Here is a 21,635-nt window from a genome sequence, read left to right as displayed (position 1 = left end):
CGAACTAAAAATGAACTCCAAGGTTTTGTTATCCATGTTTGGGAGATTCCATTAGTACAACCACTAATAATAAGATTGGTGGAATTTTATTGGAAAGGGACTTGTAACTGATCCGAACATGCTTTAAATGTGGTGGATATGCATGCCAGAAACATGTTGAGGATGCTAGTAGACCTAATGATCCAAAAATTTCAAGGAGTGGAAAAAATCAAATTCTCAAGTGGTTGGATATTTACTAGAGCCAAAAAACCCACTTTTTGCCCATCCTTAAAAATGACAGATACGTTTTAGAACTATCTCACTCAACATTTGTGCATTTCCATCTTGGATGCCCAAATTTGTTTTCAGATCCAAACTTGAGTTTTCACTCTCCCATTCTTTCACGTAAACAAAAAAAATATTAAGGCATAACAAAATGAAAATTTTAGAGTTCATGTATGCAAAAAAAAATTTCAAAATTATTTCACGCACTAAAAATGAACTCCAAGGTTTTGTTATCCATGTTTGGGAGATTCCACTAGTACAACCCCTAATATTATGCTTGGTGGAATTTTATAGGAAAGGGACTTGTAACTGATCTGAACAAGCTTTAAATGTGGTAGATATGAATGCCAGAAACATGTTGAGGATGCAAATGGACCTAATTATCCAAAAATTTCAAGGAGTGGAAAAAATCAAATTCTCAAGTAGTTGGATATTTACCAGAGCCAAACAACCCACTTTTTGCCTATCCTAAAAACTCACAAATACTTTTTGGAACTATCTCTCTTAGCATTTGTGCATTTCCATCTTGGATGCTCAAATTTGTTTTCAGATCCAAACATGAGTTTTCACTCTCCCATTTTTTTCTTGTAAACAAAAAAGATATTAAGGCATAACAAAATGATGATTTTAGAGTTCATGTATGCAAAAAAAAATTTCAAAATTATTTCATGCACAAAAAATGAACCGCAAGGTTTTGTTATCCATCTTTGGGAGATTCCACTAGTACAACCACTAATAATAAGATTGGTGGAATTTTATTGGAAAGGGACTTGTAACTGATCCTAACATGCTTAAAATGTGGTGGATATGCATGCCAGAAACATGTTGAGGATGCAAGTGGACCTAATGATGCAAAACATTCTAGGAGTGGAAAAAATCAAATTCTCAAGTGGTTGGATATTTACCAGAGCATAACAACCCACTTTTCGCCTATCCTTAACAATCGTAGATACTTTTTGGAACTATCTGTATTAGCATTTGTGCATTTCCATCTTGGATGCTCAAATTTGTTTTCTGATCCAAACTTCAGTTTTCACTCTCCCATTTTTTCTCGTAAACAAAATGAAAATTTTAGAGTTCATGAATTCAAAAAAAAATTTGAAAATTATTTCACGCACTAAAATTGAACGCCTAGCTTTTGTTATCCATGTTTGGGAGATTCCACTAGTACAACCCCTAATAATAAGCTTGGTGGAATTTTATAGGAAAGGGACTTGTAACTGATCCTAACATGCTTTAAATGTGGTGGATATACATGCCAGAAACATGTTGAGGATGTAAGTGGACCTAATGATCCAAAAATTTCAAGGAGTGGAAAAAATCAAATTCTCAAGTGGTTGGATATATACCAGAGCCAAAAAACCCACTTTTTGCCTATCCTTAAAAATGACAGATACTTTTTAGAACTATCTCACTCAGCATTTGTGCATTTCCATCTTTTGGATACCCAAATTTGTTTTCAGATCCAAACTTGAGTTTTCACTCTCCCATTTTTTCACGTAAACAAAAAAGATATTAAGGCATAACAAAATAAAAATTTTAGAGTTCATGTATGCAAAAAAAAATTTGAAAATTATTTCACGCACTAAAAATGAACTCCAAGGTTTTATTATTCATGTTTGGGAGATTCCACTAGTACAACTTGCATCCTCAACTTGTTTCTGGCATGCATATCCATCACATTTAAAGCATGTTAGGATCAGTTAGAAGTCCCTTACCTATAAAATTCCACCAAGCTTCTTATTAGGGGTTGTACTAAGGGAATTTCCCAAACATGGATAACAAAACCTTGGAGTTCATTTTTAGTGCGTGAAATAATTTTCAAATATTTTTTTGTGTACATGAACTGTAAAATTTTCATTTTGTTATGGCTTAATATCTTTTTTGTTTACGAGAAAAAATAGGAGAATGAAAACTCAAGTTTGGATCAGAAAACAAATTTGAGCTTCCAAGATGGAAATGCACAAATGCTGAGAGAGACAGTTCCAAAAACTATCTGTGATTTTTAAGGAAAGGGAATAAGCGGGTTGTTTGGCTCCGGTAAAAATCCAACCACTTGAGAATTTGATTTTTTCCACTCCTTGAAATTTTTGGATCATTAGGTCCATTTGCATCCTCAACATGTTTCTGGCATTCATATCCACCTCATTTAAAGCATGTTCGGATCAGTTATAAGTCATTTTCCTATAAATTCCACCATGCTTATTATTAGGGGTTGTACTAGTGGAATTTCACAAACATGGATAACAAAACCTTGGAGCTCATTTTTAGCGCGAGAAATAATTTTCAAATTTTTTTTTGCATACATGAACTCTAAAATATTCATTTTGTTATGTCTTAATATCTTTTTTGTTTACGAGAAAAAATGGGAGAATGAAAACTCATGTTTGGATCTGAAAACAAATTTGAGCATCCAAGATGGAAATGCACAAATGCTTAGAGAGATAGTTCCAAAAAGTATCTATCATTTTAGGTAGGGAAAAAGTGGGTTGTTTGGCTCCGGTAAACATCCAACCACTTGAGATTTGATATTTTCCACTTCCACGAAATTTTTGGATCATTAGGTCCATTTGCATACTCAACATATTTCTGGCATGCATATCCACTACATTTAAAGCATGTTAGGATCAGTTACAAGTCCCTTTCCTATAAATTACACTAGGCTTATTATTAGGGGTTGTACTAGTGGAATTTCCCAAACTTGGATAACAAAACATTGGAGTTCATTTTTAGCGCGTGAAATAATTTTCAAATTTTGTTCTGCATACATGATCTCTAAAATTTTCATTTTGTTATGCCTTAATTTCTTTTTTGTTTACGAGAAAAAATGGGAGAGTGAAAACTCAAGTTTGGTTATGAAACCAAATTTGAGCATGAAAGATGGAAATGCACAAATGCTGAGAGAGATAGTTCCAAAAAGTATCTGTGATTTTTAAGGATAAGCAAAAAGTGGGTTGTTTGGCTCCGGTAAATATCCAACCACTCGAGAATTTGATTTTTTCCACTCCTTGAAATTTTTGGATCATTAGGTCCACTTGCATCCTCAACATGTTTTTGGCTTGCGTATCCACCACATTTAAAGCATGTTAGGATCAGTTATAAGTCCCTTTCCTATAAAATTCCACCAAGCTTATTATTAGGGGTTGTACTAGTGGAATTTCCTAAACATGGATAACAAAACCTTGGAGTTCATTTTTAGTGTATGAAATAATTTTCAAATATTTTTTTGCATACATGAACTCTAATATTTTCATTTTGTCATGACTTAATATCTTTTTTTTTTATGAGAAAAAATGGGAGAATGAAAACTCAAGTTTGGATCTGAAAACAAATTTGAGCTTCCAAGATATAAATGCACAAATGCTGAGAGAGATAGTTCCAACAAGTATCTGTGATTTTTAAGGATAGGGAAAAAGTGGGTTCTTCGGCTCCGGTAAATATCCAACCACTTGAGAATTTGATTTTTTCCACTCCTTGATATTTTTTGATCATTAGGTCCACTTGCATCCTCAACATGTTTTTGGCATGCATATCCACCACATTTAAAGCATGTTCGGATCAGTTATAAGTCCCTTTCCTTTAAGTTCCACCAAGCTTATTATTAGGGGTTGTACTAGTGGAATTTCCCAAACATGGATAACAAAACCTTGGAGTTCATTTTTAGAGCGTGAAATAATTTTCAAATATTTTTTTGCATACATGAACTCTAAAATTTTCATTTTGTTATGACTTAATATCTTTTTTGTTTACGTGAAAAAATGGGAGAATGAAAGCACAAGTTTGGATCTGAAAACAAATTTGAGCTTCCAAGATGGAAATGCACAAATGCTGAGAGCGATAGTTCCAAAAAGTATCTGTGATTTTTAAGGATAGGGAAAAAGCTTGTTGTTTGGCTCCTGTAAATATCCAACCACTTGAGAATTTGATTTTTTCCACTCCTTGAAATTTTTGGATCATTAGGTCCATTTGCATCCTCAACATGTTTTTGGCATGCATATCCACCACATTTAATCATGTTAGGATCAGTTACAAGTCCCTTTCCTATAAAATTCCACCAAGCTTATTATTAGGGGTTGTGGTAGTGGAATTTCCCAAACATGGATAATAAAACCTTGGAGTTCATTTTTAGTGCGTGAAATAATTTTCAAATATTTTTTTGCATACGTGAACTCTAAAATATTCATTTTGTTATGGCTTAATATCTTTTTTGTTTACGAGAAAAGATGGGAGAATGAAAACTCAAGTTTGGATCTGAAAATAAATTTGAGTATCCAAGATGTAAATGGACAAATGCTGAGAGAGATAGTTCCAAAAAGTATCTGTGATTTATAAGGATAAGCAAAAAGTGGGTTGTTTGGCTCCGGTAAATATCCTACCACTTGATAATTTGATTTTTTCCACTCCTTGAAATTTTTGGATCATTAGGTCCACTTGCCTCCTCAATATGTTTCTGGCATGCATATCCACCACATTTAAAGCGTGTTAGGATCATTTACAAGTCCCTTTCCCATAAAACTCCACCAAGCTTATTTTTAGTGGTTGTACTAGTGGAATTTCCCAAACTTGGATAACAAAACCTTAGAGTTCATTTCTAGTGCGTGAAATAATTTTAAAATTTTTTTTTCATACTTGAACTCTAAAATTTTTATTTTGTTATGCCTTAATATCTTTTTTCTTTACGAGAAAAAATGGGAGAATGAAAACTCAAGTTTGGATATGAAAATAAATTTGAGCATCCAAGATGGAAATGCACAAATGCTCAGAGAGATAGTTCAAAAAAGTACCTATGATTTTTAAGGATAGGGAAAAAGGGGGTTGTTGGCTCCGGTAAATATCCAACCACTTGAGAATTTGATTTTTTCCACTCCTTGAAATTTTTGGATGATTAGGTCCATTTGCATGCTCAACTTATTTCTGGCATGCATATCCACCACTTTTAAAGCATGTTAGGATCAGTTACAAGTCCCTTTCCTATAAATTCCACCAAGCTTATTACTAGGGGCTGTACTAGTGGAATTTCCCAAACATGGATAACAAAACCTTGGAGTTCATTTTTAGCTCTTGAAATAATTTTCAAATTTTTTTTTGCATACATGATCTCTAAAATTTTCATTTTGTTATGCCTTAATATCTTTTTTGTTTACGAGAAAAAATGGGAGAGTGAAAACTCAAGTTTGGATATGAAAACAAATTTGAGCATCCAAGATGGAAATGCACAAATGCTGAGAGAGATAGTTCCAAAAAGTATTTGTGATTTATGAGGATAAGCAAAAAGTGGGTTGTTTGGCTCTGGTAAATATCCAACCACTTGAGAATTTGATTATTTCCACTCCTTGAAATTTTTGGCTCATTTGGTCCACTTGCATCCTCAACATGTTTCTGGCTTGCATATCCACTACATTTTAAGCATGTTAGGATCAGTTAGAAGTCTCTTTCCTTTAAAATTCCACCAAGCTTATTATTAGGGGTTGTACTAGTGAAATTTTCCAAACATGGATAACAAATCCTTGGAGCTCATATTTAGCACGTGATATAATTTTCAAATTTTTTTTTTGCATGCATGAACTCTAAAATATTCATTTTGTTATGGCTTAATATCTTTTTTGTTTACGATAAAAAATGGGAGAGTGAAAACTCACGTTTGGATCTGAAAACAAATTTGAGCATCCAAGATGTAAATGCAGAAATGCTGAGAGAGATAGTTCCAAAAAGGATCTGTGATTTTTAAGGATAAGCAAAAAGTGGGTTGTTTGGCTCCGGTAAATATCCAACCACTCGAGAATTTGATTTTTTCCACTCCTTGAAATTTTTGGATCATTAGGTCCACTTGCATCCTCAACATGTTTCTGGGTTGCATATCCACCACATTTAAAGCATGTTAGGATCAGTTAGATGTCCCTTTCCTATAAAATTCCACCAAGCTTATTATTAGGGGTTGTACTAGTGAAATTTCCCAAACATGGATAACAAAACCTTGGAGTTCATTTTTAGTGCGTGAAATAATTTTCAAATATTTTTTTGCGTACATGAACTCTAAAATTTTCTTTTTGTTATACCTTTATATCTTTTTTGTTTACGAGAAAAGATGGGAGAATGAAAACTGAAGTTTGGATCAGAAAACAAATTTGAGCATCCAAGATGGAAGTGCACAAATGCTGAGAGAGATAGTTCCAAAAGGTATCTGTGATTTATAAGGATAAGCAAAAAGTTGGTTGTTTGGGTCCGGTAAATATCCAACCACTTGAGAATTTGATTTTTTCCACTCTGTGAAATTTTTGGATCATTAAGTCCATTTGCATACTCAACATATTTCTGGCATGCATATCCACCACATTTAAAGCATGTTAGGATCAGTTACAAGTCCCTTTCTATAAATTCCTCCAAGCTTATTATTAGGGGTTGTACTAGTGGAATTTCCCAAACATGGATAACAAAACCTTGGAGTTTATTTTTAGCGTGTAAATTAATTTTCAAGTTTTTTTTGCATACATGACCTCTAAAATATTCATTTTTTTATGCCTTAATATCTTTTTTCTTTACGAGAAAAAATTCGAGAGTGAAAACTCAAGTTTGGATATGAAAACAAATTTGAGCATCCAAGATGGAAGTGCACAAATGCTGAGAGAGATAGTTCCAAAAAATATCTGTGATTTATGAGGATCAGCAAAAAGTGGGTTGTTCGGCTTCTGTAAATATCCAACAACTTGAGAATTTGATTATTTCCACTCCTTGAAATTTTTGGATCATTATGGGCACTTGCATCCTCAACAAGTTTCTGGCTTGCATATCCACCACATTAAAAGCATGTTAGGATCAGTTAGATGTCCCTTTCCTATAAAATTCCACCAAGCTTATTATTAGGTGTTGTACTAGTGGAATTTCCCAAACATGGATAACAAAACCTTAGAGTTCATTTTTAGTGCGTGAAATAATTTTCATATTTTTTTTTTGCATACCTGACTCTAAAATTTTCATTTTGTTATGCTTTACGAGAAATAATGGGAGAGTGAAAACTCAAGTTTGGATCTGATAACAAATTTGAGCATGCAAGATGGAAATGCACAAATGCTAAGGGAGATAGTTCCAAAAAGTATCTGTGATTTTATTGGATAGGGAACAAGTGGGTTGTTCGGCTCCAGTAAATATCCAACCACTTGAAAATTTAATTTGTTCCACTCCTTGAAATTTTTGGATCATTCGGTCCCCTTGCATCCTCAACATGTTACTGGCATGCATATCCACCACATTTAAACCATGTTAGGATCAGTTAAAAGTCCCTTTCATATAAAATTCCACCAAGCTTATTATTGGGGGTTGTTCTAGTGGAATTTCCCAAACATGGATAACAAAACCTTGGAATTTATTTTTAGTGCGTGAAATCATTTTCAAATTTTTGTTTGCATATATGAACTCTAAAATTTTCATTTTGTTATGCCTTAATATCTTTTTTGTTTACGAAAAAAATGGGAGAGTGTAAACTCAAGTTTGGATCTGAAAACAAATTTGAGCTTCCAAGATGGAAATGCACAAATGCTGAGAGAGATAGTTCCAACAAGTATATGTGATTTTTAAGGATAGGCGAAAAGTGGGTTGTTTGGCTCTGGTAAATATCCAACCACTTGAGAATTTGATTTTTTCCACTCCTTGAAATTTTTGGATCATTAGGTCCACTTGCATCCTCAACATGTTTCTGGCTTGCATATCCACCACATATAAAGCATGCTAGGATCAGTTAGATGTCCCTTTCCTATAAAATTCCTCCAAGCTTATTATTAGAGGTTGTACTAGTGAAATTTCCCAAACATGGATAACAAAACCTTAGAGTTCATTTTTAGTACGTGAAATAATTATCAAATATTTTTTTGCATACATGAACTCTAAAATTTTCTTTTTGTTATGCCTTAATATCATTTTTGTTTACAAGAAAAAATGGGAGAGTGAAAACTCAAGTTTGGATCTGAAAACAAATTTGAGCATGCAAGATGGAAATGCACAAATGCTGAAAGAGATAGTTCCAAAAAGTATCAGTGATTTTTAAGGTTAGGCAAAAAGTGGGTTGTTTGGCTCTGGTAAATATCCAACCACTTGAGAATTTGATTATTTCCACTCCTTGAATGTTTTGGATCATTAGATCCACTTGCATCCTCAACATATTTCTGGCATGCATATCCACCACATTTAAAGCATATTAGGATCAGATACAAGTCCCTTTCCTATAAAATTCCACCAAGCTTATTATTAGGGGCTGTACTAGTGGAATTTCCCAATCATGGATAACAAAACCTTGGAGTTCATTTTTAGCGCGTGAAATAACTTTCAATTTTTTTTTTTGCATACAAGAACTCTAAAATTTTCATTTTGTTACACCTTAATATCTTTTTTGTTGACGAGAAAAAATGGCAGAGTGAAAACTCAAGTTTGGATCAGAAAACAAATTTCAGCATCCAAGATGGAAATGCACAAATGCTGAGAGAGATAGTTGCGAAAAGTATCTGTGATTTTTAAGCATAGGCAAAAAGTGGGTTGTTTGGCTCCGGTAAATATCCAACCACTTGAGAATTTGATTTTTTCCACTCCTTGAAATTTTTGGATCATTTGGTCCACTTGCATCCTCAACATGTTTCTAGCATGCATATCCACCACATTTAAGGCATGTTAGGATCAGTTACAAGTCCCTTTCCTATAAATTCTACCATGCTTATTATTAGGCGTTCTGCTTGTGGAATTTCCCTAACATGGATAACAAAACCTTGGAGTTTATTTTTAGTGCGTGAAATAATTTTTAAATTTTTTTTTGTATACTTGAACTCTAAAATTTTCATTTTGTTATGCCTTAATATCTTTTTGTTTACAAGAAAAAAATGGGAGAGTGAAAACTCAAGTTTGGATCTGAAATAAAATTTGAGCATCCAAGATGGAAATGCACAAATGCTGAGAGAGATAGTTACAAAAGTATGTGTGATTTTTAAGGATAGGAAAAAAGTGGGTTGCTTGGCTCCTGTCAACCACTTGAGAATTTAATTTTTTCCACTCCTTGAAATTTTTGGATCATTAGGTCCACTTGCATCCCCAACATGTTTCTGTCATGCATATCCACCACATTTAAAGCATCTTAGGATCAGTTAGAAGTCCCTTTCGTATAAAATTCCACCAAGCTTCATATTAGGGGTTGTACTAGTGGAATTTCCCAAACATGGATAACAAAACCTTAGAGTTCATTTTTAGTGCGTGGAATAATTTTCAAATTTTTTTTTTCATACATGAACTCTAAAATTTTCATTTTGTTATGCCTTAATATCTTTTTTGTATACGAGAAAAAATGGGATAATGAAAACCCAATTTTGGATCTGAAAACAAATTTGAGCTTCCAAGATGGAAATGCCCAAGTGCTGAGAAAGATAGTTCCAAAAAGTACCTGTGATTTTTAAGGATAGGCAAAAAGTTGGTTGTTTGGCTCCTGTAAATATCCAACCACTTAAGAATTTGATTATTTCCACTCCTTGAAATTTTTGGATCATTAGGTCCTCTTGCATCCTCAACATGTTTCTGGCTTGCATATCAACCACATTTAAAGCATGTTAGGATCAGTTAGATGTCCCTTTTCCTATAAAATTCCACCAAGCTTATTATTAGGGGTTGTACTAGTGGAATTTCGAAAACATGGATAACAAAACCTTGGAGTGAATTTTTAGTGCGAGAATTAATTTTCAAATTTTTTTTTTGCATTCATGAACTCTTCAATTTAAATTTTTATATGCATTAATATCTTTTTTGTTTACGAGAAAAAATGGGAGAGTGAAAACTGAAGTTTGGATCGGAAATCAAATTTGAGCATCCAAGATGGAAATGCAAAATTTCTGAGAGAGATAGTTCCAAAAAGTATCTGTGATTTTTAAGAATAGGCAAAGAGTGGGTTGTTTGGCTCCGGTAAATATCCAACTACTCGAGAATTTGATTTTTTCTACTCCTTGAAATTTTTGGATAATTAGGTCCACATGCATCCTCAACATGTTTCTGGCATGCATATCCACCACATTTAAATCATGTTAGGATCAGTTACAAGTCCCTTTCCTATAAAACTCCACCAAGCTTATTATTGGGGGTTGTAGTAGTGGAATTTCCCAAACATGGATAACAAAACCTTTGAGTTCATTTTTAGTGAATGAAATAATTTTCAAATTTTTTTTTGCAGAGATGAACTCAAAAGTTTCATTTTTTTATGCCTTAATATCTTTTTTGTTTACGATAAAAAATGGGAGAGTGAAAACTCAAGTTTGGATCTGTAAAAAAATTTGAGCGTCCAAAATGGAAAAGCTCAAATGCTGAGAGAGATAGTTCCAAAAAGTATCTGTGATTTTTAAGCATAGGAAAAAAGGGGGTTGTTTGGCTCCGGTAAATATCCAACCACTTGAGAATTTGATTTTTTCCATTTCCTTCAAATTTTTTGATCATTAGGTCCACTTGCATCCTCAACATGTTTCTGGCATGCATATCCACCACATTTAAAGCATGTTAGGATCAGTTATATGTCCTTTTCCTGTAAAATTCTACCAAGCTTATTATTAGGGGTTGTACTAGTGGTATTTCCCAAACAGGATAACAAAACCTTGGAGTTCATTTTTAGTGCGTGAAAAAAATTACAAATATTTTTTTTGTATACATGAACTCTAAAATTTTCATTTTGTTATGCCTTAATATCTTTTTGTTTACGAGAAAAAATGGGAGAGTGAAAAATCAAGTTTGGATCTGAAAACAAATTTGAGCGTCCAAGATGGAAATGGACAAATGCTGAGAGTGATAGTTCCAAAAAGTATCTATGATTTTTAAGGATAGGCAAAAAGAGGGTTGTTTTGATCTAGTAAATATCCAACCACTTGACAATTTGATTTTTTCCACTCTTTGAAATTTTTTGATCATTAGGACCACTTGCATCCTCAACATGTTTCAGGCATGCATATCCACCACATTTAAAGCATGTTACGATCAGTTAGAAGTCCCTTTCCAATAAAATTCCACCAAGCTTATTTTTAGGGGTTGTACTTGTGGAATTTCCCAAACATGGATAACAAAACCTTGGAGTTCATTTTTAGTTGGTGAAATAATTTTCAAATTTTTTTTGTATACATGAACTCTTGAATTTTCATTTTGTTGTGCCTTGATATATTTTTGTTTAGGAGAAAAAATGGGAGAGTGAGAAATCAAGTTTGGATCTGAAAACAATTTTGAGCTTCCAAGATGGAAATGCACAAATACTGAGAGAGATAGTTCCAAAAAGTATCTGTGATTTTTAAGGATTGGCAAAAAGAGGGTTGTTTGGATCCGGTAAATATCCCACCACTTGAGAATTTGATTTTCTCCACTCCTTGAAATTTTTGGATCATTAGGTCCACTTGCATCCTCAACATGTTTCTGGCATGCATATCCACCACATTTAAAGCATGTTGGGATCACAATTCCCTTTCCTATAAAATTCCACCAAGCTTATTATTAGGGGTTGTTCTAGTGGAATTTCCCAAATATGGATAAAAAAACCTTGGAGTTCATTTTTAGTGCGTGAAATAATTTTCAATTTTTTTTTTACATACATGAACTCTAAAATTTTCATTTTGGTATGCCTGTTTATCTTTTTTGTTTACGAGAAAAAATGGGTGAGTGAAAACTCAAGTTTGGATCTAAAAACAAATTTGAGCATCCAAGATCAAAATGCAAAAATGCTAAGAGAGATAGTTCCAAAAAGTATCTGTGATTTTTAAGCATAGCTAAAAAGTGGGTTGTTTGGCACCGGTAAATATCCAACCACTTGAGAATTTGATTTTTTCCACTCCTTGAAATTTTTGATCATTAGGTCCACTTGCATCCTCAACATGTTTCTGGCATGCATATCCACCACATTTAAAGCATTTGACCAGTTACAAGTCCCTTTCCTATAAAACTCGTAGGGGTTGTAGTAGTGGAATTTCCCAAACATGGATAACAAAACCTTTGAGTTCATTTAGTGCGTGAAATAATTTTCAAATTTGTTTTTGCACACATGAACTCTGAAATTTTCATTTTGTTATGCCTTAATATCTTTTATGTTTACGAGAAAAAATCGGAGAGTGAAAACACAAGTTTGGACCTGAAATGCACAAATGCACAAATGCACAAATGCTGAGAGAGATAGTTCCAAAAAGTATCTGTGATTTTTAAAGATAGGCGAAAAGTGGGTTGTTTCGCCCCGATAAATATCCAACCACTTGAGAATTTGATTTTTTCCACTCCTTGAAAATTTTGGATCATTAGGTCGTCTTGCATCCTCAACATGTTTCAGACATGCATATCCACAACATTTAAAGCATGTTAGGATCAGTTAGATGTCCATTTCCTATAAAATTCCATCAAGCTTATTATTTGGGCTTGTACTAGTGGAATTTCCAAAACATGGATAACAAAACCTTGGAGTTAATTTTTAGTGCGTGAAACAATTTTCACATTTTTCTTTTGCTTAAATGAACTGTACAATTTTAATTTTTTTATGCCTTAATATCTTTTTCTTTACGAGAAAAAATGGGAGAGTGAAAACTCAAGTTTGGATCGGAAAACAAATTTGAGCATCCAAGATGAAAATGCACAAATGCTGACAGAGATAGTTCCAAAAAGTGGGTTGTTTTGGCTCCAGAAATATCCACCCACTCGAGAATTTGATTTTTTCGTCTCCTTGAAATTTTTGGTTCATTAGGTCCACTTGCATCCTCAACATGTTTCTGGCATGGATATCCACCACATTTAAAGCATGTTAGGATCAATTACAAGTCCATTTCCTATAAAACTCCACCAAGCTTATTATTAGGGATTGTAGTAGTGGAATTTCCCAAACATGGATTACAAAAACTTTGAGTTCATTTAGTGCGTGAAATAATTTTCAAATTTTTTTTTGCACACATGAACTCTGAAATTTTCATTTTGTTATGCTTTAATATCTTTTTTTGTTTACGAGAAAAAATGGGAGAGTGAAAACTCAAGTTTGGATCTGTAAGAAAATTTGAGCATCCAAAATGGAAATGCACAAATGCTGAGAGAGATATTTCCAAAAAGTATCTGTGATTTTAAAGCGTAGGAAAAAAGTGTGTTGTTTGGCTCCGGTAAATATCGATACACTTGAGAATTTGATTGTTTCCACTCCTTGAAATTTTTTCATCATTAGGCCCACTTGCATCCTCAACATGTTTCTGGCATACATATCCACCATATTTAAAGCATCTTAGGATCAGTTACAAGTCCTTTTCCTGTAAAATTCCACCAAGCTTATTATTAGCGGTTGTACTAGTGGAATATCCCAAACAGGATTACAAAACCTTGGAGTTCATTTTTAGTGCGTGAAATAATTTTGAAATTTTTTTTTGCATATATGAACTCTAAAATTTTCATTTTTTTATGCCTTACTATCATTTTTGTTTACAAGAAAAAATAGGAGACTGAAAACTCAAGTTTGGATCAAAAGACAAATTTGAGCATCCAAGATGGAAATGCACAAATGCTGAGAGAGATAGTTCCAAAAAGTATCTGTGATTTTTAAGCATAGGCAAAAAGTGGGTTGTTTGGCTCGGGTAAATATCCAACCACTTGAGAATTTGATTTTTTCCACTCCTTGAAATTTGTGGATGATTAGGTCCACTTGCAACCTCAACATGTTTCTGGCATGCATATCCACCACATCTAAAGCATGTTAGGATCAGTTAGATGTCCCTTTCCTTTAAAATTCCACCAAGCTTATTATTAGCGGTTGTACTAGTGGAATTTCCCAACCATGGATAACAAAACTTTGGAGTTCAGTTTTAGTGCGTGAAATAATTTTGAAATTTTTTTTTGCATACATGAACTCTAAAATTTTAATTTTGTTATGCCTTAATATTTTTTTTGTTTACGAGAAACAAAGGGAGAGTGAAAACTCATGTTTGGAACCAAAAACAAATTTGAGCATCCAAGATGGAAATGCACAAATGCTGAGAGAGGTAGTTCCAAAAAGTATCTGTGATTTTTAAGGATAGGCAAAAAGTGGGTTGTTTGGCTCCGGTATATATCCAACCACTTGAGAATTTGATTTTTTCCACTCCTTGAAATTTTTGGACCATTAGGTCCTCTTGCATTTTCAGCATGTTTCTGGCATGCCTATCCACCACATTTAAAGCATGTTAGGATCAGTTACAAGTCCCTTTCCTATAAAATTCCACCAAGCATATTATTAGATGTTGTACTAGTGGAATTTCCCAAACATGGATAACAAAACCTTGGAGTTCATTTTGTACTAGTGAAATAATTTTCAAATTTTTTTTTGCATACATGAACTTTGAAGTTTTCATTTTGTTATGCCTTATTATCTTTTTTGTTTACGAGAAAAAAGGGGAGAGCGAAAACACAAGTTTGGATCTGAAAACAAATTTGATCATCCAAGATGGAAATGCACAAATGCTGAGTGAGATAGTTCCAAAAAGTAACTGTGATTTTTAAGAAAACGCAAAAAGTGGGTTGCTTGGCTCCGGTAAATATCCAACCACTTGAAAATTTGATTTTTTCCACTCCTTGAAATATTTGGAAGATTAGGTCCTCTAGCATCCTCAACATGTTTCTGGAATGCATATCCACCACATTTAAAGCATCTTAGGATCAGTTACAAGTCCCTTTCCTGTAAAATTCCACCAAGCTTATTATTAGGGGTTGTAGTAGTAGAATTTACCAAACACGGATATCAAAACCTTGGAGTTCATTTTTAGTGCGTGAAATAGTTTTCAAATTTTTTTTTTGCATACATGAACTCTAAAATTTTCATTCTGTTATGCCTAAATATCTTTTTTGTTTACAAGAAAAAATGGGAGAGTGAAAACTCAAGTTTGGATCTGAAAACAAATTTGAGCATCCAAGATGGAAATGGACAAATGCTGAGAGAGATAGTTCCAAAAAGTATCTGTGATTTTTAAGGATTGGGAAAAAGTGGGTTATTTGGCTCCGGTAAAGATCCAACCACTTGAGAATTTGATTTTTTCTACTCCTTGAAATTTTTGGATCATTAGGTCCACTTGCATCCTCAACATGTTTCTGGCATGCATATCCACCACATTTAAAGCATGTTAGGATCAGTTACAAGTCCCTTTCCTATAAAATTCCACCAAGCTTATTATTAGGGGTTGTACTAGTGGAATTTCCCAAACATGGATAACAAAATCTTGGAGTACATTTTTAGTGCGTGAAATAATTTTCAAATTTTTTTTTTGCATACATAAACTCTAAAATTTTCATTTGGTATGTCTTATTATCTTTTTTGTTTACGAGAAAAAAAGGGAGAGTGAAAACTCAAGTTTGGATCTGAAGACAAATTTGAGCATCTAAGATGGAAATGCACAAATGTTGAGAGAGATAGTTCCAAAAAGTATCTTATATTTTAAAGCATAGGCAAAAAGTGGGTTGTTTGGCTCCGATAAATATCCAACCACTTGAGAATTTAAAATTTTCATTTTGTTATGCCTTAATATCTTTTTTCTTTACAACAAAAATTAGGAGAGTGAAAACTCAAGTTTGAATCGGAAAACAAATTTGAGCATCCAAGATGAAAATGCACAAATGCTGAGAGAGATAGTTCCAAAAAGTATCTGTGATTTTTAAGGATAGGCAAAAAGTGGGTTGTTTGGCTCCGATAAATATCCAACCACTTGAGAATTTGATTTTTTCCACACTTTGAAATTTTTGGATCATTAGGTCCACTTGCATTTTCAACATGTTTCTAGCATGCATATCCACCACATTTAAAGCATCTTACGATCAATTACAAGCCCCTTTCCTATAAAATTCCACCAAGCTTATTATTAGGGGTTGTACTAGTGGAATTTCCCAAACATGGATAACAAAACCTTGGAGTTTATTTTTAGTGCGTGAAATAATTTTCAATTTTTTTTTTTGCATACATGAACTCTAAAATTTTCATTTCGTATGTCTTTATATCTATTTTTTTACAAGAAAAAATGGGAGAGTGAAAACTCAAGTTAGGATCTGAAGAGAAATTTGAGCATCCAAGATGGAAATGCACAAATACTGAGAGAGATAGTGCCAAAAAGTATCTAATATTTTAAAGCATAGGGAAAAGGTGGGTTGTTTGGCTCCAGTAAATATCCAACCACTTGAGAATTTGATTTTTTCCACTCCTTGAAATTTTTTATCATTATCTCCACTTGCATCCTTAACATGTTTCTGACATGCATATCCACCACATTTAAAGCATCTTAGGATCAGTTACAAGTCCCTTTCCTATAAAATTCCCCCAAGCTTATTATTAGGGGTTGTACTAGTGGAATTTCCCAAACATGGATAACAAATCCTTGGAGTTCATTTTTAGTGTATGAAATAATTTTGAATTTTTTTTTGCATATATGAACTCTAAAATTTTCATTTTGTTATGCCTTAATATCTTTTTTGTCTACGAGAAAAAATGGGAGAGTGAAAACTCAAGTTTGGATCAGAAAACAAATTTGAGCATCCAAGATGGAAATGTACAAATACTGAGATAGATAGTTCCAAAAAGTATCTGTGATTTTTAAGGATAGGCAAAAAGTGGGTTGTTTGGCTTCGGTAAATATCCAACTACTTTAGAATTTAATTTTTCCACACCTTTAAATTTTTGGATCATTAGGTCCACTTGCATTTTCAACATGTTTTTGGCACGCATATCCACCACATTTAAAGCATCTTAGGATCAGTTACAAGTCCCTTTCCTATAAAATTCCACCAAGCTTATTATTAGGGGTTGTATCAGTGGAATTTCCCAAACATGGATAACAAAACCTTGGAGTTCATTTTTAGTGTGTGAAAAAATTTTCAAATTTTTTTTTGCATACATGATCTCTTAAATTTTCATTTTGTTATGCCTTAATATCTTTTTTTGTTTACGAGAAAAAATGGGAGAATGAAAACTCAAGTTTGGATCTGAAAATAAATTTGAGCATCCAAAATGGAAATGCACAAATGCTGATAGAGATAGTTCCAAAAAGTATTTGTTATTTTAAAGGATAGGGAAAAGTGGGTTGTTTGGCTCCAGTAAATATCCAACCACTTGAGAATTTGATTTTTTCCACTCCTTCAAATTTTTTGATCATTAGGTCCACTTGCATCCTCAACATGTATCTGGCATGCATATCCACCACAGTTAAAGCATGTTAGGATCATTTAGAAGTCCCTTTCCTATAAAATTTCACCAAGCTTATTATTAGGGGTTGTACTAGTGGAATTTCCCAAACATGGATAACAAAACCTTGGAGTTCATTTTTAGTGCGTGAAATAATTTTCAAATATTTTTTCATTTACTTGAACTCTAAAATTTTCATTTTGTTATGCCTTAATATTTTTTTGTTTACGAGAAAAATTGGGAGAATGAAAACTCAAGTTTGGATCTAAAAACTAATTTGAGCGTCCAAGATGGAAATGCACAAATGCTGAGAGAGATAGTTCCAAAAAGTATCTGTGATTTTTTAGGGATAGGTAAAAAGTGAGTTGTTTGGCTCCGGTTAATATCCAACCACTTGAGAATTTGATTTTTTCCACTCCTTGAAATTTTTGGATCATTAGGTCCACTTGCATCCTCAACATGTTTCTGGCATGCATATCCACCACATTTAAAGCATGTTAGGATCATTTAGAAGTCCCTTTCCTATAAAATTCCACCAATCTTATTATTAGGGGTTGTACTAGTGGAATTTCCCAAACATGGTCAACAAATACTTGGAGTTCATTTTTAGTGCGTGAAATAATTTTGAATTTTTTTTTTTGCATATATTAACTCTAAAATATTCATTTTGTTACGCCTTAATATGTCTTTTGTCTACGAGAAAAAATGGGAGAGTGAAAACTCAAGTTTGGATCAGAAAACAAATTTGAGCATCCAAGATGGAAATGCACAAATACTGAGTGGGATAATTCCAAAATGTATCTAAGATTTTTAAGGATAGGCAAAAAGTGGGTTGTTTGGCTCCTGTAAATATCCAACCACTTGAGAATTTAATTTTTTCCTCACCATTAAATATTTGGATCATTAGGTCCACTTGCATTTTCAACATGTTTCTGGCATGCATATCCACCACATTTAAAGCATCTTAGGATCAGTTACAAGTCCCTTTCCTATAAAATTCCACCAAGCTTATTATTAGGGGTTGTATTAGTGGAATTTCCCAAACATGGATAACAAAACCTTGGAGTTCATTTTTAGTGTGTGAAATAATTTTCAAATTTTTTTTTGCATACATGATCTCTAAAATTTTCATTTTGATATGCCTTAATATCTTTTTTTGTTTACGAGAAAAAATGGGAGAATGAAAACTCAAGCTTGGATCCAAAAAAAAATTTGAGCATCCAAAATGGAAATGCACAAATGCTAAGTGAGATAGTTCCAAAAAGTATCTGTGATTTTTAAGGATAGGGAAAAGTGGGTTGTTTGGCTCCGGTAAATATCCAACCACTTGAGAATTTGATTTTTTCCACTCCTTCAAATTTTTGATTCATTAGGTCCACTTGCATCCTCAACATGTTTCTGGCATGCATATCCACCACATTTTGAGCATGTTAGGATCATTTAGAAGTCCCTTTCCTATAAAATTCCACCAAGCTTATTATTAGGGGTTGTACTAGTGGAATTTCCCAAACATGGAAAACAAAACCTTGAAGTTCATTTTTAGTGCGTGAAATAATTTTCAAATATTTTTTTGCATACTTGAACTCTTAAATTTTCATTTTGTTGTGCCTTAATATCTTTTTTGTTTACGAGAAAAAAAAGGAGAATGAAAACTCAAGTTTGGATCTGAAAACAAATTTGAGCATCCAAGATGGAAATGCACAAATGCTGAGAGAGACAGTTCCAAAAAGTATCTGTGATTTTTAAGGATAGGAAAAAGTGGGTTGTTTGGCTCCGGTAAATATCCAAGCACTTGAGAATTTGATTTTTTTCACTCCTTGAAATTTTTGGATCATTAGGTCCACTTGGATCCTCAACATGTTTCTGGCATGCATATCCACCACATTTAAAGCATGTTAGGATCATTTAGAAGTCCCTTTCCTATAAAATTCCACCAAGCTTATTATTAGGGGTTGTACTAGTGGAATTTCCCAAACATGGATAACAAAACCTTGGAGTTCATTTTTGGTGCGTGAAATAATTTTCAAATATTTTTTTGCATACTTGAACTCTAAAATTTTCATTTTGTTGTGCCTTAATATTTTTTTGTTTACGAGAAAAAATGGGAGAATGAAAACTCAAGTTTGGATCTGAAAAACAATTTAAGCATCCAAGATGGAAATGCACAAATGTTGAGAGAGATAGTTCCAAAATGTATCTGTGATTTTTAAGGAGAGGGAAAAAGTGGGTTGTTTTGCTCCGGTAAATATCCAACCATTTGAGAATTTGATTTTTTCCACTCCTTGAAATTTTTGGATCATTAGGTCCACTTGCATCCTCAACATGTTTCTGGCATGCATATCCACCACATTTAAAGTATGTTAGGATCAGTGACAAGTCCCTTTCCTATAAAATTCCACCAAGCTTATTATTAGGGGTTGTACTACTGAAATTTCCCAAACATGGATAACAAAACCCTGTAGTTCATTTTAAGAGCGTGAAATATTTTTCAAATTCTTGTTTGCATACATGAACTCTAAAATTTTCATTTTTTTATGCCTTAATATCTTTTTTGTTTACGAGAAAAAATGGGAGAGTGAAAACTCAAGTTTGGATTTGAAGACAAATTTGAGCATCCAAGATGGATATGCACAAATGCTGAGAGAGATAGTTCTGAAAAGTATCAGTGATTTTTAAGCATAGGCAAAAAGTGGGTTGTTTGGCTCCGGTAAATATCCAACCACTTGAGAATTTGATTTTTTCCACTCCTTGAAATTTTTTGATCATTAGGTCCACTTGCATCCTCGACATGTTTCTGGCATGCATATCCACCACATTTAAACAATGTTCGGATCAGTTACAAGTCCCTTTCCTATAAAATCCCACCAAGGTTATTATTAAGGGTTGAACTAGTGGAATTTCCCAAACATGGATAACAAAACCTTGGAGTTCATTTTTTGTGCGTGAAATAATTTTGAAATTGTTTTTCGCATACATGAACTCTAAAATTTTCATTTTGTTATGCCTTATTATTTTTTTTGTTTACGTGAAAAAATGGGAGAGTGAAAACTCAAGTTTGGAACCGAAAACAAATTTGAGCATCCAAGATGGAAATGCACAAATGCTGAGAGAGATAGTTCCAAAAAGTTTCTTTGATTTTTAAGGATAGGCAAAAAGTGGGTTGTTTTGCTCCGGTAAATATCCAACCACTTGAGAATTTGATTTTTTCCACTCCTTGAAATTTTTGGACCATTAGGTCCTCTTGCATTTTCAACATGTTTCTGGCATGCATATCCACCACATTTAATGGATGTTAGGATCAGTTACAAGTCCCTTTCCTTCAAAATTCCTCAAAGTTATTTTTTCCACTCCTTGAAATTTTGGATCATTAGGTCCACTTGCAACCTCAACATGTTTCTGGCATGCATATGCACCACAATTAAAGCATGTTAGGATCAGTTACAAGTCGCTTTCCTATAAAATTCCACCAAGCTTATTATTAGGGGTTGTAGGAGTGGAATTTTCCAAACATGGATAACAATACCTTGGAGTTCATTTTTAGTGCGTGAAATAATTTTCAAATTTTTTTTTGCATACTTGAACTCTAAAATTTTCATTTTGTTATGCCTTAATATCTTGTTTGTTTGCGAGAAAAAATTGGAGAGTGAAAACTCAAGTTTGGATCTGAAAACAAATTTGAGCATCCAAGATGGAAATGTACAAATGCTGAGAGAGATTGTTCCAAAAAGTATCTGTGATTTTTAAGGATAGAGAAAACGTGGGTTGTTTGGCTTCGGTAAATATCCAACCACTTGAGAATTTGATTTTTTCCCCTCCTTGAAATTTTTTGATCATTAGGTCCACTTGCATCCTCAACATGTTTCTGGCAAGCATATCCACCACATTTAAAGCACGTTATGACCACTTACAAGTCCCTTTCCTTTAAATTCCACCAAGCTTATTATTAGGGGTTGTAGGGGTGGAATTTCCCAAACATGTATAACAAAACCTTGGAGTTCATTTTTAGACAGTGAATTAATTTTCGAATATTTTTTTGCATACATGAACTCTAAAATTTTCATTTCGTTATGCCTTAATATCTTGTTTGTTTGCGAGAAAAAATTGGAGAGTGAAAACTCAAGTTTGGGTCTTAAAACAAATTTGAGCATCCTGGATGGAAATGCACAAATGCTTAGAGAGATAGTTCCAAAAAGTACTTGTGATTTTTAAGGATAGGGAAAAA

This window comes from Aristolochia californica, unplaced genomic scaffold (assembly GCF_029961685.1).
Source record: "Aristolochia californica isolate CCGP_79_NKW_82.1479 unplaced genomic scaffold, dmAriCali1.0.hap1 SCAF_16, whole genome shotgun sequence".
Lineage (NCBI taxonomy): Eukaryota > Viridiplantae > Streptophyta > Magnoliopsida > Piperales > Aristolochiaceae > Aristolochia > Aristolochia californica.
The sequence above is the reverse complement of the archived record's forward strand: the minus strand, read 5'-3'. Positions refer to the sequence as shown.